Raw genomic sequence first — 23,396 nt, forward strand, 5'->3', positions numbered from 1 at the left:
TTTGATAGTCTTTGCTCATTGATGTGTATCATATTCATGAGAATAGTGAGAATCAAAACGACTAAATACCTTGACTAAGACTGCTTATTGGTGGCAGATTTGATGTTAGGTAGAACTATTTTGGTTTCCAGTTCACTTCTCTGTCATATGGCACATGTACTTAGTAATGAAGGTCTACTAGTTGAAAAAAGTAAATCACCACATTTGTTGGATTAAAGGTGGCTGTAGTATTTTGTACACCTCACACTGACAGGTGATTTCTTTCTTCAAAAAACCTGACTTTTGCCAATATAAGTCTTGACCTTGAAGACTGCTGTCTCTCCCATTTTTCTCTAAGGGATTCAAGAGCATATTTTGGGGTTAAAATTGAACATATGCCTTTTACTGGACAAACCAGCTCTTCTTTGAGAAAAGAACGGAGACAGAAAAGCCTGAAAAGTGGTCTCAATTAATATCTTAAAACTTTATTCCATTACACAGTAATAAAAGTCCTGAGGTAAAGCCTGATTTCAAAACTAGAAGTATTAATATAAAGCTTAAAGAATTTAGCTTAGCAGATCATAATAGTATACTACTATTTCTGAATAATAGAGTAGGGTGTCCCAGGAAAATGTTACTATCTCAGGCAGGTTTTTAAACATTTATTCATCTTTTGTTTTGGAAGAAAGTGGCTTCTATAGCTTGTATTTCTGTTGAGTTAAAGAACAATTATGTTTTGGTGTTTTCCTCCTATTGTCCATGAGACACTGATCTTTCCAGGAATATTGCCAATATCAATATACTTTCTCAGTAAAATAACCTTGGGGCTGATTAGGAATTAACATGCTTGATCCCAAGTCTGTCTTGAACACTAGACTATGTTTCTCTAGGACGGGATCCTTTTGCATCTGTTCATCATTAAATCCACACAGTTTCTAGTCCAGTGCCTGTTGTAGAAGTTGCTTACAAATGTTTTATGAATGAATGTCAAGACTTTGAATGGTTTGGTTTTAGTAAAATAGTATAGAATGTATGTGTGTGTAGGTGTGTGTAAAATGCACAGTTTGTATATCCTTAGAGAATTAGAACCTGCTGCTTTCAGGTCCTCATTGGAAAAAAGTTTTATACTTAGATCTTATAGTAGTTTGAAGACAAAAGTCAAATCCATGAACTCCAGGAGATGAAGAGACTTTCTCTTTCCATTTATCCAGAGTTGAATTTCGGCAGGGCTACCTTTCTGAGGAGTCAAAAGAAGGCCATCTTACTAATATATTATTGGTTTTAAAAAGTTCAACATCTTTTTTAGTACTACTTTTGGTATTTTAAACTCCTTTTAATGGTGCACTTAAAATCTCATTTTGATTCAACATTTTCAAAAGACAATTTGGTTCACAGTCACAATTTTTCTACTTATTCTCTTTTTAAAAACCTCTATGTGTACATGCATGTGATTACATTTAACATCTAAAGAAAATCACTTATCTACGCAGATTATTTCTTTAAAGGCATCCCTGAACACCTCAAGTTATATTCATGATGGTTGTTCAAAGTGACACATGGCTACACTTCTTTGAAGTATAGAATTACACTCAGCTGCCTTCCTGCAGTGTAATCCAAAATAATTACTGTCAATGTCCAACTTCTACCTTTTAAGGCCCAGAGGGTAGCAGCGAATTCATGAGGGAAATAAATTGTGTAACCTTGTTCAAAGCCTCTTTTCCCCTCTTCTTTTTAAAGAGCTAGTACAAAACTTCACTAAATAACTATTATTTATACATTAAAAAGCTATAGCATTTTATCTCAAATTTGCCCCTATAAAATATTTTAAGATTGAAATTGTGTTTGAAGACAGCATTTGGAGTTTTCTCAGTAATTTAGAATTATCTGGCATTAGTTTCTGCCTCTGCCTCTCATATTTGGGATCCATTTTGCCTATATGATTTAATATAAAAAATTGAAACTTGAGAATACATGACCATGAACTATAATCATATACTTGCCTTCACCATATGCATATGCAAAGGAGATGATTTGGTGTTGAGGATTCTTATATTGATTGCTTATTTTTCAGAGTATTTGTCACATGGGAAAAGCTATGATGATAACATCTGCTACTAATCTTTGAAGCTTATGATGGCTTTTTAAAGTGGAAAAGAAAAAAAATTTTTTTTAGATTTTTATTTATTTATTCATGAGAGACACACACACACAGAGAGGCAGAGACACAGGCAGAGGGAGAAGCAGGTTCTGTGCATGGAGCCTGATGTTGGACTAGATCCTGGGACCCCAGGATCATGCCCTGTGCCAAAGGCTAAACCACTGAGCCACCCAGGGATCCCCAGAAAACAAAACAATTTTAAAGAAAATACAAGCTAATCTTGATATTCTGATGAAATTATACATTTTTTTTTAGCTAGTACTAAGAGTTTATTTTTTTAATAATAAATTTATTTTATTGGTGTTCCAATTTGCCAACATACAAAATAACACCCAGTGCTCATCCCGTCAAGTGCCCACCTCAGTGCCCACCACCCAGTCACCCCCACCCCTCACCCACCTCCCCTTCCACCACCCCTAGTTTGTTTCCCAGAGTTAGGAGTCTTCCATGTTCTGTCTCCATTTCTGATATGAAATTATACATTCTTGAAATACACATAGAATATTCTGAATAGAAACATTGAAAACTTTAACTTTTGAATCTCTTGCCTACAAATTTCCCAACTATTTCTATGTAATTATCTTCAAAGCACATTATTTAAACTAAGATTTATTTTGAGGAGGTAGGAAACTTCATATCACATCTCTAAAAGAAAGTTTTAAAGAGTTATTAGCAATATGTTAAAAATCAGTATTAGATAATTTGTTTAGATTTCATTAGATTTATAAGAATATAACAATCTGAAGATAACATTTATATTATGAGGGAAACAGGATATGTGTATGGTGAAAGAAAATAAGCAAATGAATTCAATAACCAATATTGCAAAGGGAATCTTTATTCCTCTTTGGTAAAAATGTAAAGTCTCTTAACTCATTTAGAAATACTATTTTACAAACAACGTACTTGCATGTAAATTTTGATAGATCACACTTTGAAAAAACTTTTTGAAATTATTTTTTTCATTTTAAATATGCCTTATAAGAAACTACATTAACTAAATTTTAAAACTGAAAAACAAAAACTGCACTTTAGAAACATGTATATTATTCAAGCTATTGATAATTCTGGAACAATCTCCTTTCCCTTCCCCCTTCTTTGAATTAGTGAGAATTTTCTTTCTTTAAAATAGTTTTTGGGAGCATCCGTGTGGCTCAGTCTAATGAGTGTCTGCCTTTGGCTCAGGTCATAATCCCAGGGTCCTGGGAATGGGCTTCAGGTTGGGCTCTCTGCTCAGTGGGGAGCCTGCTTCTCCTTCTCCCTCTGCCACTCCCCTTGTTTGTGCTCCCTCTCTCTAATAAACAAATAAAATCTTTTACAAATTAAAAAAAATCCAAATAAAAAAATAAACAAATAAAATCTTTAAAAAATTAAAAAAATAAAATAGTGACTTTGGTTTTTTGCAGATCAAAAAATATATATATGTGCATTTGTATGTATTTGGAATATAGAGGAAAGTACAAAGAAAGGTAATTGTTTGTAAGCCTATTGAGAAACATTGTTAATGTGAGAGTCTATTGCCTTTGTTTTTTTATAAATGCATTTTTGCATTTATAATACAAATATACAGAGATAAAAATATTTTACTGATTATAAAATTAGAATCATATTATTTATGCAGTTTTGAATATAAACATTGAGTGATTAAAGATTATTTGAAAACATTTTTTATTGCCTACATTATATTATATGGTAAAAGTATTACATAATTTATCTATTTTCCTTATGTTGTTAAATGTTAAATATTTCAGACTTTTTTTTGTTATGTTTAAATCATGCTGATATGAACAACTTCATAAATAAATCTTCATGGGTACCTCAGATTATTTCAATAAGAGAGATTCCTAGAAATGAGTTTACTGGTCCGAGTGTCAATATTGTAAAGCTATTTCTACATACTATAAAAACTTCCTAGAGAACTTGTACATCTCAGGCGGCAGGATAGGAGACTGCCAGTTTCAAAATATTGACTTAACATTGAATATTATTATTGGAAAATCACTGTTAATTTGATAGGCAATAGTAGCTTATTTATTTACTTTTTTATTGAAGTGTAACTGACATATAACACTATTTCAGTGTTAAGTGTATGACATAATGATTCAACATTTGTATACATTGAGAAATGATCACCAAAATATCTAGCTACCATCTGCCACCATACAAAATGTTATTTATTTATTTATTTATTTATTTATTTATTTATTTATGGAACTTTTATGATTACTTTGTTAGCATCCTTCAAATTCGCAATACAATGACATTGACTATAATCACCATGCTGTACATTATAACCCCATTCTTATTTGTTTTATAACTAGAAGTTTGTACCTCTTGATCCCCTTTACCTTTTTCAGCCACCTCATATCTTCTTTGTCCATTCATTCACCAGTGGACAGTTAGGTTGTTTCCATATCTTAGGTATTGTAAATAACACTAGAATGAATGTAAAGGTACATATCTTTTCAAATTACTGTTTTTGTTTTCTTTGGATATATACCCAGAAGTAGAATGGCTGAATCATATAGTAGTTCGGTTTTGAATATTTTGAGGAAAAACCATACTATTTTCTATAGTGGCTGCACCAATCTACATTCCCATCAAAATTGTATGAGGGCCCCCTTTTCTCCACATTCTTGTCAACACTTGTTATTTCTTGTTCTGTTGATAATAGCCATTCTGACAGGTATGAGATGGTACCTCATTCTGGTTTTGATTTGCATTTCCCTGATGATTTGTGATATTGAGTATCTTTGTGTGTGCCTGTTGGCCATCTGTTTTTTTGAAGAAATAAAATCTAATCAGATCTTCCGCCCATTTTATTTTATTTTTTTTTCTTCTGCCTATTTTAAAATTCAAATTCTTTGTTTAGTTATAATTGAGTTGTGTGAGTTCTTTTTATATTTTGAATATTAATCCCTTATTAGATATATGATTTGTAAATATCTTCTCCCATTCAGTAAGTTGCCTTTTCATTTTGTTGATAGTTTTCTTCACTGTGCAGAAGCTTTTTAGTTTGCTACAGTCCCATTTGTTTTGGCTTTTGCTGTCATTGCCTTTGGAATCAAATCCAAAAAATGTATGGCCAAAAGCAATGTCAAGGAGCTTACCACCTATGTTTTTTTTCTAGGAGTTTCATGGTTCTTGGTCTTACTTTCAAGTTTAAATCTATTTTGAGTTTAATTTTGTATATGGTAAAATAGTGGTTTTATTTATTTATTTATTTATTTATTTATTTATTTATTTATTTATTTACTTTGCATATGGCTGTTCAGTTTTCCCTGCATCATTTATTGAAGAAATTGTCCTTTTGCCCATTGCTGCATTCTTGACTCCTCTGTTATGAACAAATTGACCACATATACGTGGTTTTTTTTTTTCTAGGCTCTTTATTATGTTCCATTGATCTATATGTATGTTTTTAGGCCAATACCATACTGTTTTGATTACTATAACTTTGTAACGCAGTTTGAAACCAGAGAGTGTGTGGCCTCCAGCTTTGTTCACCTTTCTTAAGATTGCTTTGGTTACTTGGTATCTTTTCGGGTTCATATAAATTTTAGAGCTGTTTTCTTTCTAGTTCTGTGAAAAATGTCATTGGAATTTTGATAAGGATTGCATTGAATCTATATATTAGGTAATATGGACACTTTAACAATGTTAAATCTTCCAATTTATAAGCACAGAATATTTTTCCGTTCATTTATGTCTTCTTCAATTTTTTTGAACAGCGTTTTAAGGTTTTCAATGTATAAGTCTTTCACTTCCTTGATTAAATGTTTTCCTAGCTATTTGATTTTTCTGATGCAATTGTAAATGAGATTTTATTTTATTTATTATTTATTTATTTATTTATTTATTTATTTATTTATTTATTTATTTTTAAAGATTTTATTTATTTATTCATGAGAGACATAGAGAGAGAGAGAGAGAGAGAGAGAGGCAGAGACACATCAGAGGGAGAAGCAGGCTCCATGCAGGGAGCCCGACATGGGACTTGATCCCGGGTCTCCAGGATCACTCCCTGGGCTGTAGGCAGGCACTAAACCGCTGAGCCACCCAGGGATCCCCCCTGTAAATGAGATTTTTAAAGTTCTGTTTTTGATAGTTCATTGTTAGTGTATGATAATGCAACAGATGTTGTAAATAGATTTTGTACTTTACAATTTTACTGAATAGTTTTAATAGTTTTTTTTTTGGTCATTCACAAATAGTGACGACTCTACTTCTTTCTTACCAAATGTATTTCTTTTTCCTACCTAATTATGGTGTTTAGGACTTCCAATACTATATTGAATAAAAGTCGAAAGAGTGGGCATCATTGTTTTGTTCTTGATCTTAAACAAAAAACTTTCAGCTTTCTCCATTGAGTATGGTGTTAGCTTGTTATATATGGCCTTTGTTATGCTGAGGTATTTTCCCTCTACATCCATTTTGTTGAGTTTTTATCATAAATGGATGTTGAATTGTGTCAAATAATTTTCTGCATTTTTGAGATGATCATATGATTTTTATCCTTTATTTTGTTCGTGGTGTGCATCACATTGATCGATTTGTGCATGGTGACCATCCTTGCATTCCTGGAATAAATCCTACTTCATCATGGTGTATGATCTTTTTAATTGAATTGTTGAATTTGGTCCATTAATATTTTATTGAAGACATATTTATGTTCATCAGGGATATTTTCTGTAGTTTTCTTTTCTTTTTTTTTCTTTTTTTTTTTTTTTGTGGTGTTCTTGTCTAGTTTGGGTATTGGGCTAATCCTGGTCTCATAAAATGACTTTGGGAGTGTTTCCTCCTCTTCATCATTTTTGGAGGAGTTTGAGAAGGATAGGTATTAAATCTTATTTGAATGTCAATAGAATTCATCAGTGAATTAATCTTGCCCTAAATTTTTGTTTTTTTGATTACTGATTCAATCCCCTTACTATTAAGAAGTCTATTCAGATTTTCTATTTTTTTCTTTTTTCTTTTTTAAAGATTTTATTTATTTGAGACAGAGAGAAAGCATGAGAGAACATGAGGGGATAGAGAGACAGGGGCAGAGGAAGAAGCAGATTCGTCACTGAGCAGGAAACCTGATGTGGGGCTTGATCCCAGAACCCTGGGGTCATGACCTGAGACAAAGGCAGATGCCTAAATGAATGAGCCACCCTAGCACCTCAGATTTTCTATTTTTTCTTAATTCAGTCTTGGAGGATTATATATTTCTTGCCATTTATCCATTTCTTATAGGTTGTTGAATCTGTTGGTGTATAATTTTTCAAAATAATCTCTTATGATTTTTTGTATTTCATTGGTATCCATTGTAACTTTTTCAGTTTCATTTCTGATTTTACATATTTGAATCATCTCTTTTTTGTTAGGGGGTCTAGCTAAAGTTTTGTCTATTTTGTTGATCTTTTCAATGAACCAATTCTACGTTTCATTAATCTTTTCTATTGTCCATTTAGTCTCTAAAATGTCTCTTCATTAATTTCTGTTCTTGTCTTTATTATTTCCTTCCTTCTACTAACTTTGGGCTCTGTTTGTTCTTTTTTTTCCTCTAGTTCCAAAGTTAGATTGTTTGAGATTTTTCTTATTTCTTGAAGTAGACCTGCATTGCTATGAACTTTCTTCTTAGAACTGTTTTTGCTGCATCCCTTAAATTTTGATATATTTCCATTTTCATTTATCTCAAGTTGTTTTTTATTTCTCTTTTGATTTCTCCATTGACCCATTAGTTTTTAAGTAGCATGTTGTGTAATCTCCAGATACTTGTGATTTTTTTTTTTCAGTTTTCTTCTTGTATTTGATTTTATACTATTGTTGGAAAAGATGCTTGATGTGATTTAAGTCTTCCCAAATTTATTGAGACTTGTTTTGTGATCTAACATATGATGTATCCTGGAGAATGTTATATGTGCACTTGAGATGAAAGTATGTTTTATTTTTGGATAGAATGTTGTGTATGTATGTATGTGTACGTTGTGTCCATCTGATCTAATGTGTTATTTGAGGCCAATGTTCTTGTATCAATTTTCTGTCTGGATGATCTACTGAGTGATGTAATTGGTAGCTTATTTTAATTTGCCCTTTTTGGTGTTATGAGGTTGAATTTTTCAACTTACAGTCATAATTAAAAGGACTTTTAAACTGTGTATAGCTAAAGCACATGGAATTGTTAAGAGATTCATGCATTTACAGGAATCATATACCTAGATATTAGTCCTCATCCATACTTAGCTGGAGGACCTATTATGTCATTCCCTGTCTCTCTATAGTTTGCACATCTGTCAAGTTGAAATAAGATTTGCTCTCTTGTTTTGTAGAAATGTAGAAATTATCAAGTGAAATTATGGGTATGCGTTATATCACAGTGACCCATTGCACATCTGAGTTTGGATCCTAATTCTAACACTGAATATCTTTGTAATACTCTTTGCCTTAGGATTCTCATCCTTAAATGGGGATAATAATGGTATGAATCTAAAAAGAATTAGGTGAGGTCATATCCATAGTATTCTGAATGGGGCTTGATACTTTTTAACACCCAGTAAACCTGAGGTATTAAGAGTGTTTTTGCTGACCAATCTATCACAACTGCTAACTAAAAAATGAATGGTTAGCCTTGGTATGCCACTGAAGCCAACTGCTCTGTCCCCAGGAATCCCAAAGAGGTTGGACAAATCAAAAGCATGGCTCCATGCTCTGCTTGACAAAACTTGCTGAACAAATTAAAGAGAAACTAATAACTCAAGAGACCAGGGTTTGGAAAAGAGAAAGGAAGAAGTTTATATTGGGTGCCAACAGGCAGGGGAGGTGACAGGATCAAGCCTTAAAACTGACCTCTCTACCAGCAAGATGGACACCTAGAATTTTATAGGGAGAGGTTCAGGGGTATGTGCAGAGTGCAGGCAGAGATTGCATGATCATGGGTGGGGGTTGGTATGTGGTCAGCCCATGAGTATGGGCAAGGAAGTGCCATGTGGGGTGTGGTCTTTTAGGCATTCCACGGCTATCAGGGTATTTCTAGCCTGGTGGTTAAAATGTTCCAGTCATAGCAAAACATTTTCATAAATGCTTAAAATAAGTTGATACAGAATTGCTTGGTTCTTGTCTCACAGAGTCAAAGAATGAATCTTACCGACAAAGGAGAGTGAGTAAAGTGATAGAAGTTTATTAAGTGAGGATACAGAGAAAGCTCTCAGAAGTGAGGGGGGTCCCAACAGAGTTGCCGCTGAGGTCTTGTAGGGTTGGTCTTTTATGGGAACCAGCCAGGGAACCTAAATCCTTTTAACATTATCTACTGATATCACCATTGAGTAAGGACTGGTGATAACATCTTTAATGGCTTACTTCTTCTTTGGGGTCGGGTTAGTCTTTGTTGGTCACAGGTGACTGTCATAAAAAAGACAAAAAGACACCCTCCCTGCCCACACCTAGGGCAGGGTGGTCTGGCTTATTTCCTTATTTCTGATTTCCTTACACCTTAGCATTTTTGGGATTTGGGGGAGCATGATTCCGTGGCCCCCTACCTATCTCTCCCTAGCTAGCCCTGTTTGTCTCTAACTCAAAGTGAGATAAGAAATAAGAACCATGGGTTTCAGTTAGAGCATGAGTTAATCAGTCTTAATTATTTTTGGTTTTAATTGTTGAGATCTACAGTTGGGCAAGAGGAATCCCTGATAGTATTATGTGAAAATAACTTAAGATAGAAAACACTTCATAAATGTAAGATTTTATTAATTTATCATTCAGGTAATAAGCCAGTTACCCAATTTGTTTAGGGACTTTGATTCTTTTCCAAATCTTTTGGGATTGCTTTATGTGTAGATATTGGAATGTTTTGATTAATAAAATTTGTTTTGAAAATAATCATTAACATTAAAGTTATATTATCCAAAATACACTTGCTATAATGAGTAGGGACAGGCAGGGCTAGGTAGGGAGAGATAGGTAGGGGGCTATTTGATCCTGCTTAAGCAATACATATCAGAGTAAGATTCTGAACATGCCTGATCGTATTTTACTTTTCTTCTCTAAAAATTAGCAGTTAAAGAGTCAGTTGACAAAAGTCTCTTTTTTTCTTTTTTTTTTTTTTTACAAAAGTCTCTTCTGACCAAACATTAATTCAGATCCTCTGAGTTCTTTTTTTGACTCTTTCTCTGTCTCTATTTTTTTTACTCAGTCCAGTTTTAGCAAGAATTCTGCTGCTGGGTCGTGCCATTAAAAATTCCCCACCCTTCGGACATCTGGTTGGCTCCACGGTTGAGCAGCTGTGTGATCCAGAGGTCCTGGGATGGGTCCCACATTGGGCTCCCAGCAGGGAGCCTGCTTGTCCTTCTGCCTGTCTCTGCCTCTCTCTCTGTGTCTCTCATGAATAAATAGAATAAAAAAAAAAAAAATCCTCCACCCTTGACATTTTGATCAAATTCCTTACACCATCCTTGGTAAATGACCACTCCTGATGATCTCTTTAAATTCCTTATCCTCCACCCTTGATATCCTATCCTTGCCTCCTTCAGCAAAAATTCTGGCAGGTTAGTTTAGTCCTTGACATAGTCCCCTTATCTCTGATGTTTTTTTCTTAGTAGTTTTTTATCTATTGACCCCACTCTGCCTCTGGTCTATGTAGGGGCCAAGGACAGGCTGCTTCTAGATGGGCCACTTTGAGATTGTTTTGAGTTAAAAAGTAATCAAAACCCAGTAGATGCAGGAACAGCTCTCTGCCTCCCCCTCAACTGCCTAAATTTACATTGGAAAGGAGAGCCTGTACCAGGAGGAGAGCTATTAACTGAGATTCCCCTTTACCCATGGAATTTATCTGTAGAAGAGAGCAAACTGATTTTCCAAACATCTCCTTTCACCTTCTTGCTAATGGTCTTCCTCTCTTTTGTATCCTCAGACTCTACCCTTCTCTTTAGCTCATATAAGCTTCATGTTGCCTCACTATCTTTAGAATTTCATGTCTGTGTGAATTCACGGTATGTATTCCTATTAAATTTGATTTTCTTCTGTTAATCTGTCTTATGTCAATTTGATTCTCAGTCCAGCTAGAAGGACCATAGGGCAGAGGAAGCTCTTCCTCCCCAATAGCTATAAATCTCCACTTCTTGTATTCTGAGGTTAGCTTAATCTCTTTCCTCTACTACAAAACCCCGATGTAGTAGCCCTCCTTGAATCAAGTCTGCATTATTGTCTTTAACAAATGTTTAAATAATTTTTTCTTTAACACAGTGCAAAATTGTGAACAGTGTTAACTGGGCACCAAAAAAAAAAAAAAATCAAACAAATTTGAAATGCTGAAGTAATTATTTGTAGAAATCAGTAACATTGACCAACAGTAGGTGAAATTTGCATTTTATTTATGGGTTGGGCAGTGGTTCTTTCAAAGGAAAAAGTTGAAACAATGATTCTCATTGATCTTTGGTCTTGAAGCTGCAAAGGCAGGAACACAAATGCTTCTATTAACATAGCCTTGGGGAAGGAGGAAGAAAGAAACTAGAGTTGAGGTTCTAATATTGCTCTGTCTGCACTGATCTTCTGGAGAGAGAGAAAAAAAAAGGAGGGGACAGTACAAATCTGCATTTTCCCCCCTACAGAATGCCTCTCCTGCTATTTTCATTTGGCCCCAAGGTTTTGGAGAGATCAATACAGATTCTTTTCAGGGAAGGATGTAAGACAGGAACATGTGCCCTGGTGGAGCTGCTTAGAATATTGAATAGTTTTTGACATAGCTTGACGCAGAGGCAAGGTAATACTCTCCAAGGAGAGAATTGCTATTATAGTTTGAAGCTCATGGGGGCAGAGAAACTAAATGAAAACTGGAAGGGGAATGAGTGGAGGTTTTTACTCCTCCCTACCTCTCAAATTCACAAATAGGATGGTGAGTTGAGAATATAGGAGCTCAAAAAGAGCACTTTACTCTGATAGAAATTGTTTTCTACCCCATCATCACTACAGCAGAGGGCAATGAAAATGCCTCTGCTTCTATTTTAAATCAAAACTCGTTCTTTAGGGTAATATTTGCTTTCTTTCCTGTTTCATTTGATGGTTGCGCTGCTGACATGGATTCACAATGGTTACTAAAATATTCACTGCAAAGAGCTGGTGTGAAACAGTCTCATATACTGCTACTCTTTTACTCATCTGGATTAACCTTTCTCCAGCAATCACAGCATTGTAAACACCTCTCAGCATTAAATAAAAAACAGCAGTGTGCAGGTTTAAACGATTGCTTCAGCTTTTTTTCTGGCCTGATGCGTGACTTGTTTTATTTAGCAGTTTCTGCATTTTCCCACTGTTTAACAATCATGCACAGCTGAAAGCTTTGCCTTTACTTTCCTTCCCTTGTTTAATGAGTTCCAAGATGAAATATTCAGTCCTCCCGTTTTTCCCCTTAAAGGTCAAGACTTGAATCAGAATCAAATTTGGAAGGTCAGCACTCAAATATTACGGGTTTAGCTAGCATTGTGCCAAGAAAACTTGGAGGACAATTCCCTACAAAGAGGCAAAAAATTAAGTCAAGATTGGTTAAAAAAACTTGTATGTATTAATGCAACATTGTGGCTGAGAATTTAAACACATAAAAGTCAAGAAAGTCAAAATTATGATCCTCCCAGCTATTGTTATTCGTTCCTTGCACACATGATAGTATTTTATGTACTGTATTTGCTGTTATATTTATGTCCTTATATAGAATATGCCAAGTTATAGTTACTAGGGGAAGCATAACTTTTCATTTCTAACTTTCCTGCATTCTAATTCTTTGGCACAATTAGCATTTGTTCCTTTGCTTTCTTCTGATCTTATTTCTTAGAGAAAAAAATGAGTTGACCATGTATCTCCGTGTTTTAACTGTTCACTGACCTGTGAGACTGATTATGTATTTATGGGTCAGGTTTCAAGGAATATAGAGAATTTGCTTTGTTTGAGAGAAGAGCTTTCTGCAGCCTGCAAATACTTTCTCAAAATCCAGCAATCCTTTTTGGAAGAGGCAAAGGAGAACTTGGTGTAGCTCTCCAAGGTCCTGAGCTCTATCCTTGTAGTTTGTAGTTTTGTATATACTGTATTATACTTATTTCAGCAGATGCTGTAAGATTTGAAAATAAGAATATTGAAAATAAGAATACCAGAATACAGGTTTTTGCAATTTCACAAGAGAGATATATGTAAAAGAAAATAGCCTGTTATTTTTGGATTGATTATTTTATTTTCACAAGAGAAAGTGTTTCAGAATGTTGGTACAGGTAATCTAAGTGATCTGCCTTAATTAAATTGAGTCATTGATAGGTGCTTAAAGGCAAAAACTTTATTCAAAGTCTCTATTGTTTATTCAGGCTCCATTTATTCAGCATGATTGATCTGGTGGTGGAAAGAATTCTGTGGTCAAATGAATCCAGATTCAAGTCTAGATTCTGATATTAATGGGTTATTTTGGACAAGTGACTTAACCTCTCTAAAAATCCCGATCTCCTAACTTTTCAACTGCTAATAACTGCACTTCCTCCTGGGATTGTACAAAGATTAAATGAATTGTCTATGTAAATCACCTATCACAGGACAGGTTCTCATAAACGTGTAGCAGAGTGTTTAGAAGCAGGATTACTGAATCTAGACTGCTTGGATTTGAATTCGGGTTATGCAACTTAGCTTTGTGACCTTGGGCAAGTTACGTGACCTCTTGTTTCACTTTTCTTATCTGTAAAATAGGGATGATCATAGTCCTTACATAATGAAAATCTTGTAAAAATAAAATGAATTAATTTATATAAATTGCTTGGGACCATGCCTGACATATATTAAGCACTATATATACATTAGTTAAAAATACTATTGCTCCCTTCTAGGTATTTAGTGTCCTATTACTTCACAATCAAAACCAAATCAAGAGGTTCCTCCTTTATTAGGTAATTGCAGATTTTCCAAACTGCTTAATTTGTTTTATTAACAGAATTTCCCCCTATGATAAATAATTCACTTTCAACTTATTTCTAATATCTGGTAAAACTGATGGATGTTTGTTTCTAGTTAAAAACTCTAAAAAAGCAAATTTTGCCTAGTCAGTATTTATAGCTAGCTTAGTTTTGATGTTACTAGTCACCTATTATAAAACATTTTTTCTTTCATACCACTTAAAACTCTTGCATTCATTATGGTCAAATTTTAATTTAACTCTCTTAAATCATAATTTTGCATACCTATCTCTCGAAATAAGTGGCTCAAATATTATATAAGATATACTGATCTTTCAATTACTTTGTTACCTTTCTTAGAAACAATATATAGATGTTCTTTATCACATTCATTACACCTTACAAATATTTCTTCCTTCTTTGCCTTTGGTTTTGCAACTTCAACCAATACTTACTCTTCGTTTTAAGTACAATTTCTTTACTTACTAAATTTATCTCTCTTAGCACTTGTCTTCCTTTAGGCCTCAAACATGCAAATTATTCATTTCTGCATACTTATGAAACATTTTTATTTCCTTGTAGAAAATATACTCAATAGCTAAGAAATTATTTATTTACTTTCACTTATTATTTTATTTAATAAATATTTATTGAACATGTGTATTATGCCCGAGACTGAAGTTATTTAGAACATGTGCTAGGCCTTGGGATACAGTAATTAAGAACAATGACCCTAATACTTGCATAATACTATTTCAAAGTGTCTCTATCAGGGCTCTCCAGCTGAAATATAATATATGCCAAATGTGTAACTTAAAATTTTTTTGCGGTTATATCAAAAAAGTAAGAAAAGAAACAAGTGAAATTAATTTTAATAATAAATATATTTAGGCCAATACATTCAAAATTTTATCATTTCAACATATAATTTGTATAAAATTTATTGATGAGATATTTTATTTATTTATTTATCTATTTATTTATTTATTTATTTTTAAATATTTTATTTATTCATGAGAGACGCAGAGAGGGAGAGAGAGAGAGAGAGAGAGAGGCAGAGACACAGGCAGAGGGAGAAGCAGGCTCCATGCAGGAAGCCTGATGTGGGACTTGATCCCAGGTCTCCAGGATCACGCCCTGGGTCGAAGGCAGGCACTAAACTGCTGAGCCACCCAGGGATCCCTGATGAGATATTTTACATTCTCTTTTGTATACTAAATTTTTAACTTTTTCCATCTTCTTGAAGCGTAATTGCCAAATAAAATTGTAAGATATTTAAAGTATACAACATGATGACTTGGTATACATGAACATTATGAAAGGATTTTCTGTCAAGTTAATTAACAGTCCTCACCTCAAATATTTACCCTTTTTTGGGGTGAATGTCTAGTAACCCCTTAAAATTCAATTGTGCCTTTCTCAATGAGCACATCTCAATTCTGATTAGCCACATTCTACTGCTTAATAGACTTGTGGCTGTTGGCTGCCATAGTGCAGGCTCCTTTAAAACAGGATATTCTAGGGCAGCCCCGGGTGGCTCAGCGGTTTAGCGCCGCCTTCAGTCCAGGGCCTGATCCTGGAGACCTGGGATGGAGTCCCACTCGGGCTCCCTGCATGGATATCTCTGATGAATTTTTTTAATTCTGGATATTATAAAATGGCTGGAATTTAAATTTTAGGGTAGTATAAATTGAATTGGAAGTAAATTCCGGGAGTCTAAGTTGTGATGATATTATTTTTTTCCTTAAAGAAAATAAAATAGAAACACACAGGATCAAAGATAAAGTATATACAGGCAGAAGACATTGGCAGTGAAAGATGTTTCATCTTCAAGATGCTCACAGGTTCACTCATAAAAGCCCAACAATAATAGCTTGAGCAGTGCTACAAAGGAGCCCTGGAGGTGTTTCAGGACGCTGGTTAGAATATTATCTTATATTTTCAAGGTGAATCCTGGTTCCTATAGAAATCTACAAGTGTGTACTGCAAATCAGGCATTTAAAAACCTTAAAAAGGGGACCAAAAAAAAGGAAATAGGAAAATGGAACATCCCGATGAAGAACCAGTGACCTTTAGAGAGGACAAGTTAACACGCACTGAAACAAAATATGCACACTTTTTTCATGAGTTTATTTTCTGCTTTGAGTAGTTAGCCCATATTTCCATTGCTTATGCTTTTATGCAGAAAATAAGAAACAAAAACATACAATTAATTTAGTAAAATTCAAGTTATTTAGCTTGTCTCCCCTTCAGTAAAATGTTTTTCATCAAATTGAAAGGAGAGGGACACCTGAGTGATTCAGCTGATTGAGCATCTGTCTTGGGGTCAGGTCGTGATCCCAGGCTCCTGGGACTGAGCCAAGCATGGGCAATGGCATTGGAAACGGAGGCTTTGTGCAGTGGGGAGCCTGCTTCTTCCTCTCCTCCCTGCTCTTGCTCTTTTTTCGCTATCTCTGTCCCTCTGTCTCAAATAAATAAGTAAAATCTTTTAGGACAAAAAAAAAAGATCTTTTGCTTCCCTGATTTGCTAATATTGTTGTGTAATTATCTTAACTGCAGTCACAGAGGTAGTTGACTTTTTATATGTGTGTCTCTAAGCCAGTTTTGGAGGCAGTAGGACGAAAAGAATTAGAAACACAGGTGATTTCCTTAGGACATCAAATGCTCCATTTTCTTCATCGATGTGGTATCTGTTCTACATTTTGGTGTAAGGGAAGGACCTTGCCCCTAAAGAGTGTAAGAGGATATCCGTACTGGTTTATGATAGTGTTTTCACTTTTATTGTTGAGTGGAGGGGAGATACACTAAAATTTCCCTGAGGAAAAGTGTGCTATAAATCCACGATGGGGAAGGTAGGGGTCTGAAGGAGAGAAGCTCTTAAACCATCATTTCCACTCTGGCCATTACCCATAAGAAATGTGAAATAAAAAGAAGAGAAAGCTGAGTGAAAATTAACTTTAAGTCATAGAAACTGACAAGCAGCTTCTGTGATTTAGAGTAGAGTCATGTCAAGTCCAGTGTTGAAATAAGAAACATGGAGGACAGGCATTTTTATGTTGTCTGTAATTGGACAAGTGAAGAAAGTGATTTGTTGAAGGTGGTGCTAATGACAACAAACCAATGTCAAACCGTGTGCTGGGAGGCCACAAAAAGAAGATAGAAGGAACATATTGTGCCCAGCTTGAGTTTATGAGGAAAAAGATTTTGTGCCAGAAGGAAAAAATTTCGTGACCACAAAAATGTAAATGTGGAGAATTATCTTTCTGGCTGAGTTTTTATTTTGATTGGTATCTCCTCTCTCGTGTAGGCTAAATGTATTATGTTGTACTAAATGTACTCCTGGCTTGTCCTGCGCTGCTATTCCAGGTGGTATTTAAAAACTACCTATTTTCAATTATGATAACATACATCTTGCAGTCCTGTTGGATAGGAGATAACTTTGTGTTTCAAAAACAGACAAGCCATTTAGTGATAATTTTTTAGTAATCACTGGGGTCACATTTCGTTTCCCCCCCTCCCAAACATGCTCCATCTCTGGACCACACGCAGTATTGAAATAATCACGCACCTGCCTCATTCACATGTGCCTTTGTTGCCAACTCCTGCCTCTTCCTGCCCATTCCATTCCCCCCATGGCTTCACCTTGGGGAAGAGTCCATGGTTTATTGTGTTAGGACTGAACATTTTTCTCCAACTAATAACTAACAAGTCTCTCTATTAAACAAACATGAAAGTCAAACATAAAGAGAATAGAAGAAAACCTAAGAATGTTTAATTTCATATCAAATCTCTAGCCTAACATTAAAAAATTATCTTGTTTTATATCCATGATTTTCTGAGTGGCCTCGTTTAAAATGCCCTATCGATGTACCAGACCATATGTCATACAAGGCCTCTCTATTTGAGAAATGTAATTATGCTGCAAGAAAGCCTATGATACAATATTGAGCATGCCTGGGCCAAATCCATACAGACCTTAGTTAGGCTAGGGTTGGAAGCCCTTTCTGATATTTTCTTTCTTTTTTTCTTTTTGTTATTTATTTATTTATTTATTTATTTATTTATTTATTTATTTATTTATTTAACTTTTTTTCCTTACTGATATTTTCTAGAGAAATGATCCAATCATGTCTCATGTCATGAAAGGAAAAGAGACACTGAGTGGGGAAAGTACCGAGAAAACCTTTAGAATACTCCACAAAGAATTCTCATAAACAACTCAGGCAGTTGTTTTCAGGAAAGCATTTCTAATTTTTCTTTCAAAAAATAATGTTGATTACCTTTGTTTCCTAAAAGTTAGATTTTTAATAACCGAAATTCATAGAAAATCTACATGTCTTATTTTAGGCAATAGCTATCTGTTTGCTTCCCTCTTTTAGTTTTTATTTTTATTTTTAAAAAAGATTTTATGTATTTATTTGAGAGAGAGAGAGAGCATGCACACATGCACAAGCCAGGGGTTAGGGGAGCACAGAGGGTGAGAGAGAAGCAGAATCCTCACTGAGTAGCGAGCCAGAGCCACCAAGATGCCCTTGTTTCCTTCTTTTAATTCTTAAAATTATTTATTTTCTGCATAGGTAGTAGTTATATGCTTCAAAAATTTAAAATATAAAGGACATTCATCACAGATTTTCCCTTCCACTTCTGTTGTTCAGGTACACAATTTTCAGTGCAGCAAACCAAAATGACCAGTTTCTTGTGTGTCCTTTATTTATTCTTGGGTATCCTTATTATCAAATATTCTTTTTTCCTTATTTTTTACACAAATATAGGCATGTCATTACTACACATATTCTTCTACACTTAGCATTTTAAAAAATTTCACAATATGTCTTAAAGTTCAATTTATTTTATTCTATTATTTGTGTTAAGCTTTTATTTATTTATTCATGAGAGACACACAGAGAGAGGCAGAGACATAGGCAGAGGGAAAAAAATAAGCTCTCTGCAGGGAGCCTGATGTGGACTCAATCCCAGGACCCCAGGATCACAAGCTGAGCCAAAGGCAGACACAACCACTGAGCCACCAAGCATCCTAAGGTCAATTCATTTTAATATATAAACAGCTTCTTCATTCTTTTCTAAATGACTATACACTATTTTTTGGTGTATATTCCTTAATTTAACAAATACACCTGTGTGAGTATTTTAGATTGCTTATTTTGCTCTTATAAAATATGTTATAATGAATGTCTTTTCCTAAGTGTGTGAGTACCTCTATAGGACATATTATTCTTAGAAGTAAAATTTCTGGGCATAATCTTTGTAATTGACAAATTATTTTCCATAGAAGTTATGAAATTGTATACTTGTTAGTATTGTATGAAAGTGTCTGTTGCCCTATACCTACAGTAACTTATTACATTTCTGGATCCTTGTCAGTCTAATAATAAATACCAGTGTCTCACTACCTCAGATTTCTCTTGCTATGAATGAACTCGGGCATTATTTCATGCATTTAAAATCCATATTTATTTCCAAAATGAACTCTGTGCTCACATTTTTTGCCTTTTTTCTAATGTGCTATCAGACTTTTAAGACTGATTTGTAAAAACTCTTTATATATTAAATGGGAGATAAGTGTTTTATGACACATAGTTGTGGTTTTCCTCTAGTTTGTCCTGTGTTTTGACTTTGGTAAATTTTGCTGTGCAGAAATGTTTGATATATGTATAGTTAAATTTATCCATTTTCTAATCTTAGAACCTCTGAGTTTTTAAATTGTGATTAGAAAAGCCTTCCCCTTGGGACACCAGGGTGGCTCAATGGTTGAGCATCTGCCTTCAGCTCAGGATGTGATCCTGGGGTCCCGGGATTGATCTCACATCAGGCTCCTCTTAAGGAGCCTGCTTCTCCCTCTGCCTATGTCTCTGTCTGTCTGTGTCTCTTATGAATTAAAATCTTAAAAAAAGAAAAAGAAAAGCCTTCTTCCTCTGAGATTATTCTTCCTCTGAGATTATGATAAATTCTCCAAAGATGTCTTCTACTACTTTTATAGTTATTTCCCTACTTTCAAGCCCCCTCCCCCCCCAACCCAATCATCCTAAAGGTGGCCAAGGTACAAATACCAAAAGGGAAAAGGATGCTCTTCTGGCCTAGAAACAATTGAAAACAGACATTCATGTTTGGCTCTAAAAGGTTTCTCCTTCAATCCATTTTCAGGGGTTATCTGGTATAAACCGGGTGCTGCCCCTACTTTCCTCACCTATAGCTCTGAAGTGGAAGGTGTCAGAAGTTGACAAAGATGTTATGCAGGTATAATTGAGGATAATGTCTCCCTCCTGCCCACGGATATTACTAAAAGGAGAACTTAATATTAGTTTGTGCAGTGCTGTAGAAAGCAATTGGAGGCACATACACTGTGGAATAGATCTGATATCATTAACTTTAAGGTTAAATGCCTTCTCAGTGAGTTACCTGTGCAAGTAAATTAAATCAAACATTTAATGTTAGCTATGCAGGTTACTTCATTTATGAAGGTTAAATAGCTGAATTTCAATATAATTTTTTAGCTTTGCAATGGTGGAGACCTGGAAAGAGCTCCTGTTGTATATACCTTTCTAAATTGCTTAAGGAAAGCACCTATACATATTAATGACTTATTTTCTCACCTTTTCAATGTGGTAATGAAATGCCCGCAGGTGGTATGTAATAGAAATTAGCTACTTATTTAATTAGCTAAAAAAACACAAAACATAATAATCTTCCTTTGTCACTATGAAGATGATGTAGTTGATAAGAGAAATCCTAAATACTGATTGCTTAAAGAATACCAAAAAGTTAAAAATTATTTTTTTTTCTAAAAATGATTTTTTTCAGAGGTTGGGTCATTTTTATTTTAATCAATGTCAAATATTTACATTATTTAAGATTGCATGGCCATTATTAAGTAAATGAATCCAAGGTTGCCATTTTTATTATAGCTGTAGTACACCTTTCTAACACCACACTCAACAGAATGCAGAGACCCTTTTCTGGCAAAGATTTTCTGGTTCAATAAAATAAGGGGTGCCTGGGTAGCTCAGTCAGTTAAGCGTCTGACTGGCTCAGGTCATGATCTCAGGTTTTGGGGTCTAGGCCAGTGGCAGGCTCCATGCTCAGTGGGGAGTCGGCTTGTCCCTCTCCCTCTTCCTCTGCGCCTCCCCCTGCTCATGTTCTCCCTTTCAAATAAATAAATAAAATATTAAAAAAATGTAAAGAAAATAAAATGTCATCACAGTCTCCCAAATCAGCCCATCTGTGTGGTCTCTCTGAGTAGAATGCCAGTAAAGAAATGAGAATGCTTGTAATAGGGAGGGTAACTTGGGTAACATCTGTCTGAAGAGGAACCCCCTCTCTCTTTACTATGGAGCACTCGTTGAGCTCTTCCAGATTAAAAGAAATAGAGATAAGCATTATTTTTAGTTATTTATTTTCATAAAGGGGATCATGGAAGTAGGAAATAGGAAATGATGTGCATGGCTTCAGAGATTACTTCATGGACTATTTTCTGGGGGTTGGCAGGTCAATAGTGATGTAGTGTCATTCTAACAACCAGATGAGAGAAGCAAGACAAGCAATAGCCTACTATGGGAAGGCTGCTGTGACACTTCTAAGAGGTGGTGACAGGGGCTTGGGCCAGGGTGGTGACTCTGGAAGAGAGAAATCAGAAGAGTCAGTACAAGGGAGCAGGCTGCGGTCTTGACTGGAAAGAATTGGAAGATGTCATTGGCCTATTCGATATACTAACACACTTACAAAACCTCACTGTCTACTAAGTGGTGGTAAATAATGACTTTTAAACTCCCAGTGAGCATTGTACTTAGACCAACAAATCTAAGTACAGTATTTATTATTTATTAGCCATAGGAATTAGTTTTATTATGTGAGGTCTGTACACTATGATTTTCACCCATAATCACAGAGCATACATTTTGGTATTATTCACAAGTGTAATGGATTTCAAAGCTCAAGGTTTCCTTGAAGGCTTGTAGAAGACAGTTGGAGAGATGTATAAAGTGGAGTGGGAATAATTGTGTAAAATTTTCCATGGGTACAAATATTGTAGAATGAATGTTAATCTGGCTAAATATTGTATAGATTTAATTTTGCCTTGCAAAACCTAATCCTCACCTGTAGAAAAGCCTGGTATCACATGTAAAATGGATGTAGTCCTATTCCCTGTATTGCTTCTACATGGCTTTTAGATCTTTAATTTCCTGATATTTCAGTGGGTATCTTTCCTCCAGTGTCTCACTTCATGTAAGTGAGTAATGCATTTAATTCCTGGACCTTCTCAAAGGAAAAGTCCCTTAAAATACCAAGTTATAATCCCTACAATGTTCAACTGAATGGTCCTTAAAAATAATAGCCAAAAAAAAAAAAAAAAAAAAAGAATTTATTGTTAGAAGAAATGAAATGGAGTGAATTCTCTAAATTTACTGCATTAAACTGAAATCTATCTTCCATAGCCTTCTTTTTAAATCTAATGGTTAATCAACTATTAACATTTTCTAGTTATTTTATGTTATGCGCGTACTTTACTGCCACATGTTTTAGAATTATAAAACAAGCATATAAATAACTTCTAATGTGAGCAAAAACCTTTTATTAGATTAGCTGATGACAGGAATGAGTTTTCTTAAAAGGGCAAAGGAGTTATATGAATTTTATGTGACTTAATCAGCCGGATTTCTAGGTGTGATTTTTAAGATGCATTATCATTGTTCCAGCTGAATTTAATTCCTAACACTGGTATCTAGGAGATGTAGAGGAAGGAAAACTTTCTCTTCTTCCCTTCTAAGTATTTTGGCTGGTCTAGTAATCAAATTGACACAAGACAGACCAACAGGAGATAAACAAGAGTTTAATATTTAATAACATGTATACCTCCTGCATACATGGGAGACATTCAGGAAAACTGAGTTACGGCTCCAACATGGGCCAGAGGCATCCCCTTAAATACCATCTTTAGCTAAAGACAAAAGAAGATATTGGTGATAGGTAGTCAGCTATGGGAAGTTACCAGGAAAAGCCTGATAAATAAGAGTAATGTTGTTATGTTGATTTAAGTCCATGCCTTGTCCACTGATAATGGTTTCTAGAGATTGAGTCACCCTTCTTCCCAGTGCAGAGAGGGGGGTACCTGACGAATGGAGACTTCCTGTATAAACGAAAATGTCTCTTACAAAAGGATTCCTTCCATGACATTTTCAGAGCTTCACCTGTATCTGCTGTTACGTAAAAATAACCAGCTCAAAGTAATCCATTGCCAACGGGGTGTATTTTGGGGTGGTATATTTTGCTTCACTTCATTATCATCTTACTTTCCCTTACAAAAGTGACTCAGAACAGTAATGCAGGATAATCGCAAGAAAGGC

The 23,396-nt window shown here is 34.8% G+C and overlaps 1 long non-coding RNA gene across 1 annotated transcript in view; it reads left to right on the plus strand.

Annotated features, from left to right (window-relative positions):
- LOC144281690 (uncharacterized) overlaps positions 1–23,396 on the plus strand; it is a 113,450-nt gene that overhangs the window by 67,608 nt on the left and 22,446 nt on the right. The window lies entirely within an intron of this gene.

Source organism: Canis aureus, chromosome 13, assembly GCF_053574225.1.
Source record: "Canis aureus isolate CA01 chromosome 13, VMU_Caureus_v.1.0, whole genome shotgun sequence".
NCBI lineage: Eukaryota > Metazoa > Chordata > Mammalia > Carnivora > Canidae > Canis > Canis aureus.